Genomic DNA, 21,256 nt, shown 5'->3' with positions numbered 1-21,256 from the left:
CATCGAAACTGTTTCTGTCCCGATCGGTAATTACTGTAAAATCTTTGTGTTTGGTTAAATTCAATTATCACCATTTGTATTATCAATACCCTATAGTATCGATGTGTGTGTTGCGGGGGGGGGGGGGTTCAGTAGAGACGCCTGTGTGGGAGAACAAGGCAAAGAGCACCGATCTTTCAATGCCGTTCAGTTTAAAGCAGAAAAAAAATAATAGTGGTAAAATCTGATTTTATGAAAGAATTAATTTCCTGTTGCAATTCACAATCTTGAAAATGACTGAAAGAGACAGACTGAACTGAATTTACAACAAGAACTGTATTATTTGACTCTGCTTCTTTAGTAGTAACAGCAGTGGAGATTTTTCCCGCACCAGGGAGAGAGGATTCAGCCGAGCCATTTTAGACTTTTTAGTTTGGCCTTGTCCCGGCAGAGGTCCTTATTAGCTCTGCAGTGGTGACAGGAGGTGGGCTCACACGAGCTGGTGGAACGCTGGGTACTGGACAAAGACCCTCACCCTCCAGGACTGCAGCAGACTCAGCAGGAGGGGGTCACAGGAATTGGTGGAGGAGTAGTGCCTGCTGACTCCAGACAAGCCTCCTGATTCACGTCTTCAGCAGGGGTGGTTGCACTCTCTGTGATATCCACCACATCAGCTGGTTGAGTGCAGTCCAAGCCTGTGCTTGCACAGACAGATACTTTTGTGGAAATCTACGGCTGAATCAGCTCACAGCTTTTCTTTGCTGTGACTTTTGTGATTATTGAGGATATTCTTTAATTTGTGAGTGTTGTACTACAGTAGGCAGCTGAGGATAAAGGCATTCACATGACAGCTCCTTTCTTGTCCCATGGAAAGTCTTTGAGGTGAAAGCTCATCAGTGATTTAGAACTAATTAAAACATTTCTAAACTTGAGGATCTGGATTAAAATAGTGGGAAATTAAGTCAGTGCAGAAAAAGTAGCTACTTTCAAGTGTCACATAATGACTTGTTACTTTTACCAGAGTGTTTTTACATTGTACAAGATGTTTTCAGAAGACTTGTGAATGTTGTTGAAAGCTCAGGAAGAAGAACAGGCAAATTCTCTATCTGCACACGCAGCACTCTCTCTCTCTCATAGGGGGATGGAGTGATGGTAGAATTGGCAAATTAGGAACGGAGAGGGCTTTTTGGTCATTTAGGTTTAAGGAAGATGACCCCCCCACTGTCATTTTACCTGATTATTCAGGATTATTCTTTTTTTTTTTGGAATATTTTATTCTTCCAAATATTTTCACAATGCAAGAGAACATGCAGAGCATACAGAGCACTCTACATTAAACATTACAGAAAATTACATAACAAATTAAAAAAAATACACACATAGATGAAATAAAACAAATTTAATAAATAAAGTAAATAATTCCCCCCACCCAAAGAGAAAAAAAAGAAAAAAAGTGGTGCACAGGATCACAGAGAAATACCGCAATGACACAGTACATAATGTAATTCAGAGCTACAAATAGTTACTGTCCTATGGTACCGTTGGTGGTGTATCCATGTATTCCTGATTATTCTTCTTATTAAAAAATCCACATCATCATCACAATTCCATCAACTTACACAGACATTGTAATACCATTAGTTTGTATAGAATAGAAACATAAAACTGACACTTGTTAAACAGGTAGTGGCAATTTAAAGTGACACACACACACAAAGACATACACACACACATTTGGAGAAAATAACAGAAATTATTCATCATGTCTCTCAAAGATTTATGGGCATCTTTATTTGACTTGGACACTGGATAAGAGCGAAGGCCTGCCTCAGAGCTCCGTAGCTGAGCAAACATTCCCTCAGAGAGAGAGAGAGTGAGAGACAGACAGAAAAAGAGAGGAAGGGAGCGAGAGAGAGAGAAAAAGGGAAAAGCTAAAGAAAGAGAGAGGGGGAAGACACAGGGAGAGCACATAGGGAGTTGCACTGAAGGAAAGAAACAGAAAGCGAGGGTGCAAGCGAGAGAGAGAGAAAGAGAAAGAGAGAGAGAGAGAGGGAGAGCAAGGGGAGGAGGAGGAGGAGGAGGAGAGGATAGAGGGATAGAGGTAGCTCAGGGAGGAGAGGAGGGAGACTTGACCCAGATTGGAAGCCTAACAGCGGCAGCAGCAGCAGCAGCTGAGTGAGCCGGTGAATGTTTAATAGCGCCAACCACTTGCACGCACACACACACACACACATGTTGTTCACACACACACACACACTGTACACACACATCCACCCCCACACGCAGAATCACACAGACACTGTTGACTGGGACTCTTGTTGCTGGAGTTTAGCTCAGGCCTGTTGAATAACTGTGATGATGATGCGATTAGCTTTGAGAGCCGAAGAAAAACCCAGGTTTCTCAGATGAATCTGCCACCTGTGTTTCCCTTAAAGTTAAGTTTGATCGGTGGTCTCTATGAGGGACGGTGAGATGAGCCAATCAGATGATCCGAGACCTTGAGGCATCTTCCTTGTAGGCAGCTAAAATGGCTTCTTAGTTCTATCCGGTGTCTGAAAAAGACGATAAATGCACAAGATTCAAAGTGGGAAAAGACAACAGAAACCTCAGATATCTCATTCAGCTGCCATAACAAAGAGATTGCAATGGATGCAACCATTCAGCAAAACATGAAACCAAATATCAACCAAGTGATGGGATTCATACACCTTGAAGACAAGCCATCATCTAATATGGAAGACAAAGGGTTCAGATACTCAGATGCATGTTGCACTCATCCAGGTCATGAATATTTCACTAATGTATGTCTGCTGCAGTCATACCAAACATTGTACACACATGTTGAGAGCCAGAGAACAACATCCAAGCTTTATCCTCTTCTTCTTGAGAAAAAAACGACAGAGGCTGTTCGTCCAACAGATTCTGTGACACTTGGTGTGAGCAGCTCTATATCATCCATATCGATATAGTCCTCGTTTCAAGGTGAGAAAACACTTCATTCACACATTCCACAGAGAGAAAGAGAGAGAGAGAGAGAGAGAGAGAGAGAGAGAGAGAGAGAGAGAGAGAGAGAGAGAGAGAGAGAGAGAGAGAGAGAGAGAGAGAGAGAGCGAGAGCAGGTGACAATGGAGGGGAACAAATGTTGAACACGTTTCAATCTATATAAATTGAAAAATATATATTTTTGACATCACCAGTAGGCTTCCCAATTCATATTACATCTATATAGCTTTGGTCTAACTCACTGATATAAGGAACTATTGTTTAAATAAGGTCAAATTAATATACAATACTCTTTAAATGTGACTGCATTTGCATAAGCATTTGGAGTTAAGCATAACCTATGAAATGCAAATATAATATAATATTTCTATTCTATATTTTTCTTACAAAACCTCTTTAGTGTAAAATATTTAGTGTGAAGTGTGAAGTGATCCAGTTGAACTGCAGGGATCAATAAAGCGTTACTGATTCCTGTAAAATAAAGTTGGTGATTGGTGATCAGCCCCAAAAATCCTGACCAGAACAATGCTAAAGAAAACATATTTTCTTTAGCATATATGGTGTTTATTTTCTTTATGGCCGAGGACAACCTGCCTGATTTAAAAGATTTGAACAACTATAAACCAGTGAGCTTTATACTCACACATAAACTTACTTTTTCCTGTAATGTTAGGCCTGGTTGCTTTTTCATGCTTGTTTGTTTATCATTTTCTTAATGCTTCTGGGCTTCCCTTGGTACCCTGTGTTTAACGTCTCAAAGCAGGGAACTGTGGGTAACTCCCTGAGGCCAAGGCTGCAGAAATGCAGACAAGCACATAGTGTGTGTAAATGGTTCAAATATCTACCAGACTGTCCTCATGGACTCAGTGATTTGACAGAGACTTCCTCAGCCCGTCAGTGTTGACATTGGGATTGGGCGTCACACCCAGAAATCAAACATTCAAATAAAATGGCAGAGTGTAATAGTGAACTAAATACTGAATAAAGCTGTTTGGGACAGAGGCAAGTGTCTTTATCAAACCAGCTCCTGTAAACCATGACAGTGAGAGAGTGAACCAGCGTGAACACCAGCACCCAAAATGCTGAGGCAGCTGAGTGGGATTCAGCATAAATATGTTTTACACATGTCATTCCTAATGCATCGTATCAAAATGTGAGTGAACAAGGTCTATTAAACGTCATGCTCAACACTAAATTTCTGTTCTACCCGAACCATCAAGGGGATTTCTATATTTCATTTATATTATGTAACTATATGTATTTGAGCATCAACAGGATGAGAGTTGAAGGTTGAGTGAGGGCTGTTCTCTCCACAGCAGACAGGCAGACAGACAAACTAGAGGTTTATACAACCTGCCTTGTATTCTCTCTACTGCCTCAGAGACAAAGGCCACAAGTTACAGCTACTCTACCTACCTGGACCTGCATAGTATATTATATAACTTTCATACAACTAGTCATAACAATGCTTTTTAATGTTGAGGCGAAGATAGAAGAGTATGGATCGGAGGAAAGCATTCATGAGACTACATCGCTCAGTCCCCCAGACTCAAACTACTGCCACTACACACACACATATGCATACACAAATGCAGTATTACTGAATCTCGTTGAGAAATTTGAGCAGAAATGAGTCTAAAGTCAGAGCTGCGATTTCCTTTCTCTATCTGGCTCTGGCTCTTTCTGTTTGTCTTGTTTCAGAAGTCAGCATTCTTGTTCATGTTTTCAGCTCCAGTGAGTCACCCTTCTGTATCTCTCCCTCTCTCCCTCTCTCTCTCTCTCTGTGAGTGTGTGTGTGTGTTTGGCTGCTATTTCAGCACTTTCCAGTGCTATCGATTCAAACCAGCCTGCAGGGGAGAAAACAGGCCCCTTACAGCGAAACACACACACACACACACACACACACACACACACACACACACACACACACACACACACACACACACACACACACACACACACACACACACACACACACTATCTGCTATAGCCACAGAATTGGAAGGATAGTTTTACACAATTGAAGTTTAAATATCATACACAAACAATAAGCAAACAACAATATAATTATATGTCCACTTGTAAGTTCACAGATAAACAGTGTGTGCATGCATGTGTGGATACAGTTCATGTAAAGGTTCCTATGATTCTGTGACCTTCACTTACAGTACTATGGACCCAGCAGGGAAGAGCAGAGATGAGAGGAGTTACGCATACGCAGCCTGATGACTCAATGCTATACTGAAGCTCTACAGTGTGTGTGTGTGTGTGTGTGTGTGTGTGTGTGTGTGTGTGTGTGTGTGTGTGTGTGTGTGTGTGTGTGTGTGTGTGTGTGTCAGAGAGAGACAGAGAGAGAGAGAAAGAGAATATGCAGGGTCGATTTACAAGGTTAAACAATTTTGGTATATCTGTTTACATATGTGCTTGATGAGGTGTGGAAGCACGTGTACAGTTATTTGCATGTGTTAATGGGTGAGATATGAGTTCCGTGTGTGTGTGTGTGTGTGTTTGGGGTCAGTTTAACATGACATGTGTCTCGAACAGTGTGAGAGCATCAAGACTATTGGTGTGTTTGTGTGTGGAAGAGAACACAAAACACAAACAGATGTTTGTTCCCAGTGAGGCAGGGCTCTGTTTGTACATACTCCCAGTCAAGGTCACACACACACACACACACACACACACACACACACACACACACACACACACACACACACACACACACACACACACACACACACACACACACACACACACACGATAACAGTTACCTGTTTGTATTTGGAGACATGTTGCATATATGCATGCACCCCCGCCCCACAACCACCACACACACTCACCCTCTGGTGCTGGATGTGAAGGATACGCAGCAGGTGTGGGTCAAACCGACAGAGCCACATCGCACCTCTCGGCATGCAGTACTCCTCCGCCACTGACCTCTGTTGAAAATAGAACCAGGAAGTAGTTATTTCAGGATCTCATTTCCACCCACACCAGGGGTAGACCACAATTAGCACAATAGCTCTGTCTCTTTGACTGCCTCCTACTGACACTCCCCTGCCTTCCTCACTTTGCCATTCACACTGACTGCAGCTCTGTGGAGTGTGATGAAGAAATGAAACGATGGCACATTTTCTGCCCTGAAACAAGCTTCATATTGTTATGTAGGTTGGATCATCACCAATGAGAAATGTAATCTTTTGACTATTTTACCAGGAAGTGTGTGTCATTGTCCAACCCTATCTTCGACAAATTAGATTCCAAATTTTGGATTTTCTTCATTTATTCCATTTTTGAAGGATACATGCTTGTGGCTTGCTTTGCAAACACAGCAGAATTTTTTCAGTTTTTACCATCATTTCCTGCACAGAGGTCACAAGGAGGGGACTTTGACAACAGAGTCGAGGGTCTGTGGAGTTGAGGGGTCAATGTGCTTCAAACCAACCAGCCGATACATGGATGGTCAAATACTGTATAAAATGTTTATAACTTTCTGTAAAAGGAAAATCTGAAGAGCAAACCAACTCCACATGTGGATTTCCCAAGTCTGTGAAATTGACCAAACTTGAACTTTTAAGCTCTTGTTCTCCACACTTCACACTACTCCCTCCATCACTTTGATTACAATACAAGTCTCTCTGAGGAGAGACAACTGGACACCATGCACACCTCTGTGCAATGGCAGCACAACACATTGTACAAACTTGTTTGCTTCAATCATATCCGTGCCCTAGAGGCAACTGAAACGTTATTATCTGATATGAAGTGACTTACAGTGGGCTCCAAAAGTCTAAGACCACATTCCTGTCTATTGAATGAGACATGACATTATGGTCGTATCACACAGCTTTAATCATATGTTGTGCTTTTCTTCTTCGAAATCAAAAAGCAAATTAACTTATATTCAATTAAAGCAGCACTATTTAGCTCTTGAGTTGAGTCAATGCATAAATATGAATAGAAATGTAGTACTACTGTACGTCGCTGTCCTTGCAGTCACTCCAGATTTGATTTGCTAATTCTCATCTATTATGTCGTCTCAGTCTAAATCATCTTTTCTCTCCATTTCTCTATTCCTTACACTATTTCAGTCTCTTTACACAGTTCCCCTGGATTTAGCTCTGTCTTTGCTATTTTCAGTTTTTTCTTTTACTTTTCATCCCATCCAGCGTTTTTGTACCTTTCTTCCACTGCCTGTTTTTTTTTTGTCAGAACTTGGCAGGGGTTCTTTCTTTTCCTGCAGTCTGTGTGTACGAGTGCGAGCTGACAGTCTCTGTGTATATATTCAACTGGGCGCTTACTGTATGCTTGTGTGCATTCATGCACATCTGAATTAGCGCTGGCCCAAAATGCAGAAATTAATCTTCCCTATTGGTATTACAAGTTTGATTTGAACTACATCAGCTATTGCCTCCAATATTCTCATTCTTTTTTTTTTGCCCATCTCTTCAGAAGTGCCTCAACAGATCAAACTCAACCCATAGACTCTACCTGTGAGGCTGTGGATATTCCTCCTCGATACGATATGTCATGTTACCTGTGAGATTGCTCTGGTTCAACCCAAAAGAGTGGAGTATTAGCTGTCTGCTTTCCTTTAACAGTAAATGCGTGTTTGTAACCTTAATGTTGCAAGGCTCTAGCAAATCACCTGGTTTAACAGGTTTTGCTGCCACAGAGTGTTTAATGTACTGAAACGAAACAGAAACTCTGTCTAACAGCCAAGAATTACATCTGTCAGACGCTGAGCTCCAAAAGACGGAAGCCTGCAAAATGTTTGGTGTCTGAGGAAATAATTATGCGAGAGGAATGAGAGTGCAGGAGGAATCGACACTGGGACAGAGACCTGTCTATAGACGTCCAGCTGAACAACGATTTTGTGTAGCAGCCAAATGCTGTTTTATTGTCAGATGGTTATTGGAGGAAGAGACGAACTGCAGATTAAATCCATTCACATTTTCTCTTATTTTACCAATGTGATAACTGACTTCAGGTCATAACTTCATCAAAGAGGCGATTCACTTTTCTTCCTCCCAATGTCTGAGAATGACTGTTGCATACGACAACCTATTTTTTAAAATAAATATTGCATTGATAATGCCCCCCTCTGTCTAAGCCTTCAGGAAACTGTATTTATAATGCATGGCTGTGCAGTGTACAGCTGTTGTAAGATGGGATCACAGAATAGATAGCTGCCTGCTAATCTGAGCTTTAGCTGCTTAAATTTGTCTCATCCCCTCACTGTCTCTGTTTAAGGAAACCGTGTACACACAGTAACTATTACACACACACACACACACACGCAAAATGTAAACACACTGGCACAGCAGAATGCACAGTCTAAAACACACACACACACACACACACACACACACACACACACACACACACACACACACACACACACACACACACACACACACACACACACACACACACACACACACACACACACACACACACACACACACACACACTCTTCATTAATCTTCACAGTGCAGTCTTTGGACTGCAGAAGGAAATAGTGTAACAGTCAGCCAGAGTTCCTGTATTGAACAACTTCCAGGATTCAGTGTAAACTGATGCATCACCATCTTGGAGACAGCAACATCACTGGAGACACATCTAATTGTTTTCTTTATCACCCTTTTTTTTGGGCTAATCATAAAACAATTCAAATCCATTTTCTCATTTCCTTGCTTATGGAAAGCTGCAGAAAAAATAGAATGCGTAAATTCTGTTTTTGTTATTGGATTGAGTCACTTGCCAAACTCATTATTTCCACGAGTGCACAGTACAAAGCTCCTGATAAAACACTGACTAGCTGTGACAAATGTTTTCATTTTTCCCCATTTTATGCTGACGCAAGGATCTTTTTGTCGAGCATCTATTGATTATCGCAGACTGTGCTGATATACAGGTAAACACAACGGATTTCAGACTGTGTCCCTCTTTATTTGTTTGCATCTCTCACTCCGGGAGAACACTGTCCTCTCCCAGTGATTAGCTTGCTTTGGTTCCCCACCAGTAACAGAGTTGTTCTTTTGAAGTCGATCAGGTCTGTTTCTCTCACTGAGCTGTAACCTCCCGTCTCCATGGACTCAATTAACCCATAGCCGGATTCTACATGGCTGTTGTCTCCACTATCGTTTGAAAGATAAGTGCATCCAAGAGCAGGAAACTAGAGACAGCAGTAAATAAAAGTTTTCTTGTTTATATTTTCTGCAAAACCTTTGATCCTGAATTTCTGTTCAGAATCCGATTAAGCAAACTTGGCCACTGGATAAAACAGTTTGGACTTGAGGTAGATTCTGCAGCTGTTCTGGAGCTTTCAATAAAACAACATGAGCTTCATCAGCTGATGAAGGCTGTACAGCTGTCATGGAGAAGAAGATCCTCCAATGTCCATTTGTTTGACCACTTTAAAAACTCAAGAGCTCTCTTGATTTGACTTTGCAGACAGCAGCGACGGGCCAGGGTCACTTAACTGGTCAGTTCTTTCAAACAGGTGCTTTTAACTTGAAAGGAGAATGACTCCTGATCCGTTTTTTAAGAAGCTCCTTACATGTCAGTTATCCTTGCTTTTCTCAATTTCATTACATATTATTTTACCAGAGCCCTTAGTATCTCACTCATTAATTTGTTCCCTCACCTCAACCTTACTGGAAACTAAACTTCCCATCACCATCGCCCCTCAAAATGTTGGCCTGGAGACAACACACACAGACACGGCTACATATAAAAAGCTCTCTTCCAGCCTCCAGGCTTCTTGCTGTGGTTGTCACTGTTTGTCTGTTATTTGTTTGGATACACAGAGCGCTCTGAGATTTCAGTTTTGAGAGGAGACGGTGAAGAGCAAGTTCAACTCCTGTATATATCCTTTGTTCCTGTCTGTCGGTTTGCCACCCACTGGCTCCTCAGCATCTCTCTGTATTTATCTCATTTATATCTCTCCTACAGAGGGGTGGAGATCATTTCCTGTTCCCCTCCACCTTTCTGCCTCTTGCTTAAGGACAGAGATAATTAATCTCTCATGAAACTCTGAGCCCTTCTCTATGCTTACATATCCTGTATCAGTGTGTATGTGTGTGTGTATATATGAGCGTCTCTCTATTTGGATGAAGGCATCTAAAATTGTGTGCGTGTGTGTGTGTGTGTGTGTGCGACATGCTAATTTGATTAACTGGTGTAAACAGTTATGCTAGCGGTAATGACTACCAAGCAGTCTGCTTATCATCATGAAGATAAAGCCATGGATCAGGAAGTGTGCGTCTGTGTGTGTCCCTGCACTGTAAGCCCAATGGGCAATGTGCCTTTGTGTGCTGTCTGAATAAGTGTGCGAGTGTGTGTACATACTGTGTGTTGGATAATTTGTGCGTGTCCATGTGTGTCAGACCAGTGCTAAAGGCTTTGTGGCCATTTGTAATGCCTGTGTGTGTCGATGGACAAATATTTTGTTAAAATCCACTGTTGCACGGCCACTTGCAACATAGTAAGGTTAGGGTAAGCATTAGAGTTTGAGGTAGGCCTTTGTGATATTTTATATTATATATTATAATTATATATATATATTATTTGTGATAGGTTAAATTAAGGGTAAGGTGCTCGCTAATGCATTATGTCCATGAGACTCCATCTGGACCTCTAAAAATTACGACGCACACTTGATGCTCATGATGAAAATTTCTCTAAATTTTCTCAGAGGTGTAAATGTTATTGTGAAAAATAAACAACTTTCGAATCTAGCATCTCTGGACAGGACGGCTTTACATTATTGAAGTCAGTTTAATAATCCTGTTTAATATCTTGGGCTTTAAATATTAGCAGAACCATGTTTTTGCTTAGCAGCTACATATCTCCCACAACTCTCATGGAAACACGTCCCATGTCCTACACGGTAGATCCAGTCCTTTGTGGCTTCGGGGGTCACTTTTATCTCCATCAGACATTTTGGAGGATTTGCAGGAATTTTTGTTTGTTTTTTTGTCCAGTGAAAGAGTTTTCCCTTGAGTATAAATATGAGTTTTAGTATGTGCAATTAATGAGCTCTGTGCTGGTGAGGTGGGGGGGTGGGGGTTTAACCAGCTTTTTGATCCCTCTCTGTCTCTCGGGTATTTGAATGAGATCCTTGAATGACATCAATGGCACAGTTTGGCATCATCCAGCGATCTTATCTCCTGTTGGTAAATTGGTCCGAGCATTAAGTTTTAACATCGTCCTCAATAAGGAACTCAACTCATTTCTGTTCCTCCGATTTCATTTAGAATCTCAAACAATTTCAATTCAATTCAATTTAGTGATAACTAACTGAATTTTAGCTGTTGAAGAACGGTTTGCATCAATAACCTACTTATACAGTTTAATCTGCAGCGGAGTTGTATTCAATTCCACAATGTGCTCCCCAATCCCCTCACGGCTCTCTGCTCAGCGTTTAGGTTCACACTACTCACACACACACACACACACTCACACTTGTACATGCTACACTCACAAACATAGGCATTAAAGCTCACAAGCAGAGACGCTAATAAACAGAGAACACACAAACACGCCGGCACTCACACAGTGGCAGAATGCAACTGGGAGGCTGCTCCCTTTCCTTGCCTGGAGAGGGAGAAGCTTATTATGGAGCCTTATTGAAGGCTTCAAAGAGTTTAAATTAGGGTGGAGAGGAGGGATTAGGAGACGAGCAAGAGAAAGAGGAGGGGAGAGGCAGAGGAAGATGGGGTAAGTGAGAAGACAGGACAAAGACAGAGGGAGGGAGGAAGTGAGGAAGAAGAGAGGTGCAATATAGAGAGGATAAGATGTGGGGAGGTTGGAGAGGCGAGAGAGAAGGGATGGAGAGGGCAGGGGGGGAGGAGATAGACAAATGGGAGGAGGTGAGTCAAAGGGTTTGCTGGCTCATGCTGATCTTACACTAGACGATGTTTGAAGTGATTTCAGAGTTTATTTCCTAGTGGGAGTCTCAGCGCTCGCTTGGAGTAAAACTCAGTCACAGCAGCCTTAATACAGCCTCTGCTCATAATGACTGTTCTGACAGAATCAAACACAGCAGTGCTCGGCGGGAAATGGCTTCAGGTGCGAGGGCCAAAAGAGTCTGTGTTCATCTCATGATACAAAATACAACACATGCAACCTTGACGGAACATAAAAAGGAAGCACACTGCAGTTGCCTTAGAAACAACCACAGAAGTCAAATGTTCCATTGCAATGTGATACAGTGAACCGACACTCCCAGTGTCTATCAATATCACTTGGCTTAGGGATGCTTTTCAGTGGGTTTGATTGTTTCTTCTGTGCCTTCAGGTAAATGATTCAACCTGTACATTGCTGGTATTAACACACGGATGATCATGCTTCTGCTATTGTTGAACATTTCTCAGGAGAAAACAAAAAGATTTGGAGGCTTGATGAAGGATGAGTAGAACGATTCAATACAATGCGAAAGCCTGAATAGACTCACAAACAAAGGACTAAAATTAACATGCAATGTGTCAACGATTTTGGGGACACAAACAATTAAATTTTTTCAATTTCTTCTACGTTCAAATATAAAATCTGAATCTGGTGCCAATCTTAATACTGGAAACATTATGAGACATTGTGTCCTGACTAAATGCACCTATTGGAAACATAATTATAAATGGGTCACTTCTTGAAAAGGTTTACATGGGCTAATTTTCAGAAAACACATCAGTTTCCTCAAACTGCTCATTGCTGCAGCCCCTCTTATTAGCATCGGTCGGAAACACTTAGTTTTAACTCCTGGTTCTTTAAGCCCCCCCCTCCTGGTCTGTTCTGATGGGCCAGCTGGTCCACTCTGCTGTGGTTGGTCAACTTTTCAGGCTTTGTTGGGGACTTGCCAGACTAGACGCTTGGCGTGTATAATGCAACCGCATTGTTATGATGTCAAGTGACATCACAATGATGCAGGAGTATTAAAAATAATAGATGACTAACAAGGTGTTTCAGGAGCTTCAGGAGCTGTATTGTATTTAAGGGAGAAGAGTTCCCTATAACATGGACTTTTTAACTCTGCAGACATTTAAAATCCCCAAAAACTTTATTACACACTAGAGTTAAGAAAAAGTGAAAAAGCATTTTATATTAAATATGGTTACGCATCAGTGTGCAGTGTCACCCTGCAGAGTTCAGCAGGTTCATTTAAGAACATGCAGTATTTTGACCAAAACTGACACAATCCCCTGGACTTGTATTAGTTTGTATCTGACATTAACACTGAGGTTAACTGTTTGTTGTAAATGGGAAAAAAGATGGAGGGTTGGATACACGAGGGGAAGAAGAATAGATGAAGACAAAGAAAAAGAGTGAAGTCATTGAGATGAAGGAGAGGAATGAGAGAGAGACAAGAGGACAGAGGGTGAGCAGAGATGATTTGTCCTAGAGGGATGGAAAAAGGCTGTCAAGGTTGCTGAACATGGCGCAAAGAGAAAAGACCGGGACAAGAGCAAGAACAGAGAGTAAAGGAGATCAGAGGGAGAGGGAAAGAGAGAGAGAGAGAGAGGGGGGAGATAGAAAAAGACATTAAAGAGGTGGGAGAGAAAAATAGAGGGGTAAGAAGGAACAGAGAAGGGGGGGTAGTGCGACTCAGAGGGACAGAGAAAGGCTGTCAAGGTCGCTAAACAAGCAGCAGGGAGAAGGACCTGAAGGGATTGGCTGCAGTGCTGAACAGCAGCGACCTGTTAGTCATGGTCACACACAAACAAACACAAACAAACACAAACAAGAGGAGATAAAATAAAAATAATCGGAGTGGCAGACGACATAGATACAACGGGATGGAGGAAGACAGGGAGAAAAAGCTCAGGGAAAAAAACGAAACAGATGATTGTAAATATAGTTCGGATGAATTTGAATTACAAGCTTATTATAAAAAGGTGGCATCAAACCTCTTTATCTATCGAGCATTTTTTGGACCTTAACCTTGTCAACCTCAACAGCAAATGGGTAAATTAAATCAAACTCACCGGTAAACTCTCTTCCTCTTACAAGCTAAAACCAATATAGGCCAATTGTGCTTGAATATGTTGTGTATTTTCTTAAATGTGCCACCAAACACCATAGGATACATTTTGAAAGGACCATAAAGAGTTGAAGGACACACAGAAAACTGCAAAGCGGAGCTGGATGCTGTGTCTGTGTGAGTCTGTGTCCTGTGTGTGTTACTGCTCTGTGATTGCCCTCGGGAGAACAACATGGCAGAAAGCAATAGTCACCTGGGTGTGTGTGCGCGCGTGTGTGTCTGTGTCTGTTTGCCTTAGGGTAAACAAAGCACAGTCGCAAAATCAGCCACAGACTTTAGAATACATTTACACAACCCAGCACTCAAAATATAACATATACTTGCACCTGACACACAGAAACACACACACACAGAAACACACGCAAACACACACACACACACACAAAGCAGATGTACACTTTTTAAACAAATGTTCATGTGTATGGTACTTTTATACAGAATTGTCGCTCGTAACACCCACTGATGTGTCTCTTAACATACAACCAACCAGGTCTGCTGTATCTGTTGTCTAAGATCAGAGTGAGAGTGAAAACCTGATTTAGTTCAGGCTCACACAGGCAACAGCCTTGATTCAAATCCGAAAATAACAACACTCAGCCAACAGAAGCCATGGCAAGTCACTGAAGCCAGTGTGAGGCCGTACCCTGCAAAGAGTGATGAGTAATAAACGGATGACGGATTGATAGATGTTGGTTAAGGCCATATTTAAACGACTACTCAACATAAACATAATAGAAAGCTAGTGGTTTATTTCACTATCAAATGCATCTTGATGGGAACTTATATCAAGTACATGTAATTACTCTTCATTGCAGAGATATTAGGCTTTAAAGAGGCCTGACAGGTCTCTCAGCGTATCTTTAGAAGTGATAGCTTCTGTTTGCACAACCTATGTGCTGGTATGGCAGCAGGCAGTGACCACAACTTAAACTTAAAGCTGCGCAAATCATTTTTCTATACATTAACAATGGGTTAATATTTAAATAAACATGTAAAATATCACTTGTAATTTACTGTACACAACATCCTCAGCACCAAATAAGAAACTATAGAAAGAAAGAAATAGAAAAAAATTATCTATTGACTAGCTCAAGAACACAATTGAGCATTTAGCAGTTTAAGAGCCACATGAGTCGGTGGAGACCAAAACAGAGCTAACAGCCATCAGAGGGATAGAAACTGCAAGTAAAGGCTCATGTTATGAGTCACAATTTTCTGAAGTGTTTCACACTGATGTCAAAAAAAAAAAATTATTTGCTGATCCATCTTATCCTAACATTTTAAACTGCAGTATTCACAGTATTACTATTAGAGGTCTCCTGCACTTGCAGAAAACATCAGCAATATTATCTCCTTGTGATTTGGTTTCGGAATTTATGGAAATGTACTGTCCTTGTTTGGTTTTCCACCCAAATGAGCTCCATTTCATAACAACACCAGCAGCTCTGAACTGGAAAATGGGCCCGTAGCCTCGGAAAATGTGTTTTATTCCAGGCACTGTACGTCTGATTGATTTATTTACACTAAAAAAGCAGTTGCCAATTTCAGCTGAATGTTTCATGCTGTGTCCTCTGTAGTCTGTTCTTTGAGGACTTGGCAGCAATATCAACTTTCTTATCAATGTCCCTGTTGGCAGAATAAATCAGTATATGAATCAGAATCCTGTTATGAAACAGGACTGGCACACAGCTCAGGGATGACAAGAAATAAGAGTGTGACTTTGAGCAACACCGTAGAAGCAAACAATTATTGATGGAAATGGAACTATATACAGTAGATGTATATTTATTTAGTGTATTAATGACATATACTCCAGCGGATCTTTGTCTTTCGCCATCTTTCTTTCCCTGCTTCTATTTGTCACTTACATGCACTCAAACACAGATTTCAGTGCGACTATCAGAGGCGTTATCTCTGCATTGCAGACTATTAAACATTGATGCGTTTTTATTGTAACAGCAGCAATCTGGATCATCCAGACTGGATGACCCAAAATGGAAACTCTTTGGATTATGACATCGCGGATTGTCTGATAAACAACTGTTTTGTCTGCAGTGAACAATTAAAGCGAGCTTTGCTGCTGGGACCCATTTCGGTGCGAGATAATCTTTCCAGAAACTGGTTTCCATTAGCCCTATGGGAAGCTCAGACAAGAAGAGCTGTAAATAATACCAAAGAACTACTCGACTACTCTCACAGTTCCTTCCCTGTTTGTGACAATCTGAAAATCAAACAATATAATTGGAGTGCCTTCCTTTCCCACTGTCTGTGTTTTGTCATCAGTACGTCACAGGATTTAGTTAATTATAAATTAACACAACACTTTCCCTCAGCCCTGGTCTAGTACAGTACTTCAGCCCTTGAAGTTTGTGAACAAACCCTACATTTCCCAGAATGCATTCTGGAACTCCAAAGAAAGTAATTTTATGAATGAAAGCAAAAGGGAATGAGACAGAAAGAGAAAGGGTTAGGGTTTTACATCTCATACAGGAAACCTGGTTTGATGTGGCCATTTAGCAGCTAAAGGTTAAATGAGAGATGCTGTCAAGTTGCATTAAGAGACATTTAGGATCCAGAGTTTTTGGCTGACACTGAAGACTAAAGCAAACTATATCTCAGCCTCTGCAGCAGTGAGCAGTTGAGCCATTCTTTTTTTTTCTTTCTTAAAGCCCCCGTTCAATATGCTCTTGATCTTCCAGGAAAACAGTGTTGACTTCAACATTTGACCTCATGCGGCACTATAGGTGTAATTAAAAAAATCTAATCAATAAAGCAACTCTGCTCTTTTGCCTGTAAGGATTATTCCCCCCGCTGTCCTGACTGAGCAGCACGCTCAGAATCATTCATGGTGTTGCACGCAAGAGTAGAGACGGAAGTTGCTGTGTGATGAATAAAAAGAGAAAGAGCTTAAAGGGAAGTTTAAAAGCTGCTTACTGTGTCAATTAAATTCTGACCTTGGAAATATGTTGCTGGAGAGGTTTACAGTTAAACAATCTTTTCCGTTCATTTCCTTTCTTCCACAGGTGTCCTCGTGGCTCAGTGTGACCGGCGAGCAAAGCCGAGACTCTGCAAATACATTCAAGTCAAAGAAAGTGTGTGAATGTCTCTCCTTAGTGGTAATAAGGAATTACTGGTTCCCAGGGTGACTAATACACAGACAGAAAAGGTTGGTTTAATTCAGACGAGACTCGTGCCCTTTCCCTCTCTCCGGCTCTCATTCTCTCTCTCTCCTCCTCTCAATGTGTGTGTGTCAGCAGCTCACTCAAGCAGGATAATTCAGCTCTCACTCTGCGGATAAGGACTTCTATCCAGCTTTAGTCTGTCACAACATTTGTTCCACATTTAAATTAGACTGCTGCAGTTGGATGATTGCATATAGATTTGCAGTGGAGGAGAGGGGAGGAAAGAAGGGAGGGATGGGGGCAAAAAGGAAAAGAGAGGAGGAGAGGAAACACAAGGGAGGAGAGGCGAGAGGGAGGGGGGAGGTAAAGGAGGAGAGATGGCAGAGGAAAAAGGAGGGAAGAGAGAAGACACAAAGGAACAGTACTACTTTTCTCTGCCAGAAACACTCTGTACAATCAACTGTTGTTGTTTCACCATCAGTCAGGTCCCCATGACAACTGTCCTGGATTCTGATGCATGAATTTCATAAAAACACACATCTATTATAAATAGGCTGGAAATAAGATACCACTAGTAAAACTAAAACTATGCAAATTAACTCATAAGTGCACTACTTGTGTGAATACTTCACATCCAGTCGATGGGCAGCACCGGTAGTGGAGTTATCAGGTCAAATTCAGACATTTACCAACCAACTATTGACTGAGAGAAAGCTTCTATAAGCAATTTAAATTGTTCAAGTAATGGCTGCTCACGTACATATATCAACATGGCTGTTCCTGGGAAGTTGGAAGATAACAACACACAACATCAGTCAGGTGCATTGTGGGGGGTCATTTCCAATCCACCTAGTACAGTACACTTTGTGTTAAATCCAAAGTTGAATTGTATATTTAGTTTAATAGAGTTCAAGTTAAAGTTAATGGATGTCTCAATTAAAAAGTACTACAGGAAAAGTGTACTTTAAGTAGTAAAGGTACAAGTGTTCATTACATAGAAGAGGGCCCCTGGTAATGCTATAATATTAAATATTTTATTAGATCAATAAATCTTTTTTGCCACAGATTTGTGAAGGTGGAACTATTCTGAACTCATTTAAGCTCTGTCGGATAAAATAATCTTCAACAATGCATTTATTCTTATTATTATATGTTTTGTACGTATCTTAAATACCCAAGAGTAAATTAGGTGTGAAATGAATAAGATTTGCTTAAATTGCAAAGGAGCATAAAAAAAACCCACTATTATAAGTGTAAGTATCAAAAAAGTGAAGTATTTGAGGAAATGTACTTAGTTACATTCCAGTAATGTGAAGAATGGTGAAATGCAAAGTGTTGCTTCCTCCGTCTGTTTAAACTCCAGTAAACATGCAGTGACGTCACAGTGAGCCCAAGTTGAACACAGTGACTAACAGCCTGACAACAGCACAAGAGGAGACACACACATACGTTTGTAGTCAGTGCTTCTTTCTCCTCTGCTTGCTCTATGTGCTACACTAATGTGAGTTTGCAGGTCAGCTGCAGCCCCTCAAACATTTTGAAAACATACCAGTATTTGTTCACATCAATCTAAGATGCTAAATGGTGGAGGCCCGTCCCTCTGTTAACAATACACCGCCTGTAGTCTGTATTTATAACTGTTATTACAACATGTCACATTATACAGTATGGAACACACACTCCCCAACAACTAACAGGCTTGATGTGTGTTGGCTGACACTGGCTGGTACAGGTACAGCAGGTGGATACACTGATGTCAAGTTGTAGAAGCTCTATACAAATGGGGGAGCTTCCTGTTTTCAATGTTGGATGTATTCCTACTGAATACATTATAAAACCAATCACTGTTCATTCCACAGTCTGAAGTGAAGTAGTAAGCGTGTGTGCGTTTGTGTATGTGTAGGTATCTGCCATAACAAGCAAGGGAATCATTGCCCCATCTCTCCCTCTCGCTCTCTCTCTCTCTCTCTCCCCCCACCACACTCCCTCTGTGTCTCCCTCCCTCCACCTCTCTAACCGATGGTGACAGTTGTTCTTTTTAAAGCAGAGTGGTTCAGAATGCGGGCGGAGCGGCTGTTAATTATGGATGGTCTGTTTATCCTCGCAGGAGCATCCAGGGAGGGAAAACATCCATTCGAACTTTGCGAGCTAACGCCTCATCCGTGCTAATATGACAGGAATCCAGACGCTGATTCCGCCGACTAACGGCTCAAAGAAGCAGCTCCTCTAACGCCTGTGTAACACAACACACACAATTTAAATCAACAACCATACAACACTAAGGAGGAGTGGTCACTTTCCGTCAACCCTGCCAATGGCGAAGCTTTCAAGTTGTAGATGGACAATTTCAAAGATCAAAAGAAACAACTAACAAATATTTTCACGTTGTGTTACTTTGTATTTATGTGTTGATTGTTTTTCAGGACTCATTTTTCCAGAGGGTGACAGCTCACCTGCTTGCTCTGTCCACCCGTTACTCCACAGACACAAACATAATCTGCATATCACCTCATTTCTAAATTAATTCCAATCCCTTAAAAAGACCTTGGGATAAAAAGCACAAAAAGACAGTAAGTGAACCTTGAGGTTTTTTTGTTTTATCACAGATGTGTGTTTCCAAGGTGAGGATTGAATCTCCAAACTTTGCAATAATTTAAACAAATTTCAAAAAGGAAAACAAACTTTCATAATCGTTCATGTATTTTCCGCATTTTTCTTCATGAATGACTTTAATGAGGGATTGTTTATGAATAATTTACTGTTTAGTAAACTATCTGATCTATTGAGGAAAGATTCCAGCATTCCTACATTATATTGCGCATTATGGTGTGAGTCTCTTCTTCCGTTTTACTATATAAAATAATTTAGCAATCAGTCTGAGGACGTGTCCACGCCAAATTCGTACTGGAGAGAATAAACTCTATTTCTGTAGCAGTGGATGATTTAGTTTGCTTACAAAATCAATCTATGAGCAAATTGGAGTTTTACAAGAGAGGAAACAGAATTGTCGATATTTGATGGAACTTTGATCCCGTTCCACAATGCAGCTCAGCAATATAGAGATTGGGAGTTTGACGGAATAGGACTGAATCAAATCAAATTCAGAATTTATTATCAAATATATTTCCGTTTTACATTTGAAAATTATCAATAATGTCTTGAGCAATAGTATTTTCAATTTCAACAATAACACCTTAAAATAAGATGGGCAGCCAAGTGCAGACCATGTGTTGCAGAGATGACTTATTGGGTAAGTTATTTCTAAATCAGCTTAAATTAGTGACGGACAATAAAGGTACAACAGTAACTCCATCTGCAGTGGTTTGAGAAGGTAGACAACACAGGCCATATTCGCCATGTGTCATTCACCTCTTATTGAGCCTCACTGAAAACCTCTCTACAGTGTTGACTTGCGTTCATTTTGTTGAAAGGCAAAAGACTGTCGCATGGGCATCACAGCAGTGAAATCAAGACATGCTGGAAGTTGAAGTATTTCAGATTTTAAGGAGAAAATGTTTGGGTGAAAAAAAAGCAGTTTCATTAGACTTAAGCAGTAGACAGCATTTTCAAAAGCAGAACACTGAGAGATAAAGACACAGACACATGCACAAAGAAGGGCCTTTCACATATTGTGCTTTTTTGTCGAGGTGTGTGGCTTTATCTAGCTTAACAGCCACACACACACACACACACACACACACACACACACACACACACACACACACACACACACACACACACACACACACACACACACACACACACACACACACACACACACACACACACACACACACACACACACACACACTCACACACTCACACACTCAAGTTGACTCGGTGGTCGACACCAGTGGCGGGGGCGAGCTGTCAGGTTGAAGGACTATGCCTTTCTGACTTGTCTTGACCCAGAGGTGTCCTGAAACATCTAATACCAAATGGAGGGAGGCCAGTCAGGTGCACGGCGGCAGCTACGAAGTCAGAAAACGGGTTTGGGACGTGATCGGGGAGAAACGCCCCACTTAGCCTACTGCCACCGTGACGTAAGATGAGCAGAGGTAAATGGGGGGAAAATGCTGCAAAAAACCCTGCAGCTTTTTTTCAGTGCACT

General features: G+C 41.2%; 1 long non-coding RNA gene across 1 annotated transcript in view; it reads right to left on the bottom strand.

Annotated features, from left to right (window-relative positions):
- Positions 1-1,363: 1,363 nt before the first annotated feature.
- LOC133014698 (uncharacterized) overlaps positions 1,364-21,256 on the bottom strand; it is a 93,612-nt gene continuing 73,719 nt past the window's right edge. Inside the window, exons 4-5 of the long non-coding RNA XR_009681475.1 lie at positions 5,823-5,921; positions 1,364-2,531 (exon numbers count right to left, since the gene is read on the bottom strand). This is a non-coding gene — a long non-coding RNA (uncharacterized LOC133014698). The remainder of the gene's footprint in view (positions 2,532-5,822; positions 5,922-21,256) is intronic.

Source organism: Limanda limanda, chromosome 11, assembly GCF_963576545.1.
Source record: "Limanda limanda chromosome 11, fLimLim1.1, whole genome shotgun sequence".
Taxonomy (NCBI): Eukaryota; Metazoa; Chordata; class Actinopteri; order Pleuronectiformes; family Pleuronectidae; genus Limanda; species Limanda limanda.
Note: the sequence above shows the minus strand (reverse complement) of the source record. Positions and strands in the feature narration are given on the sequence as shown.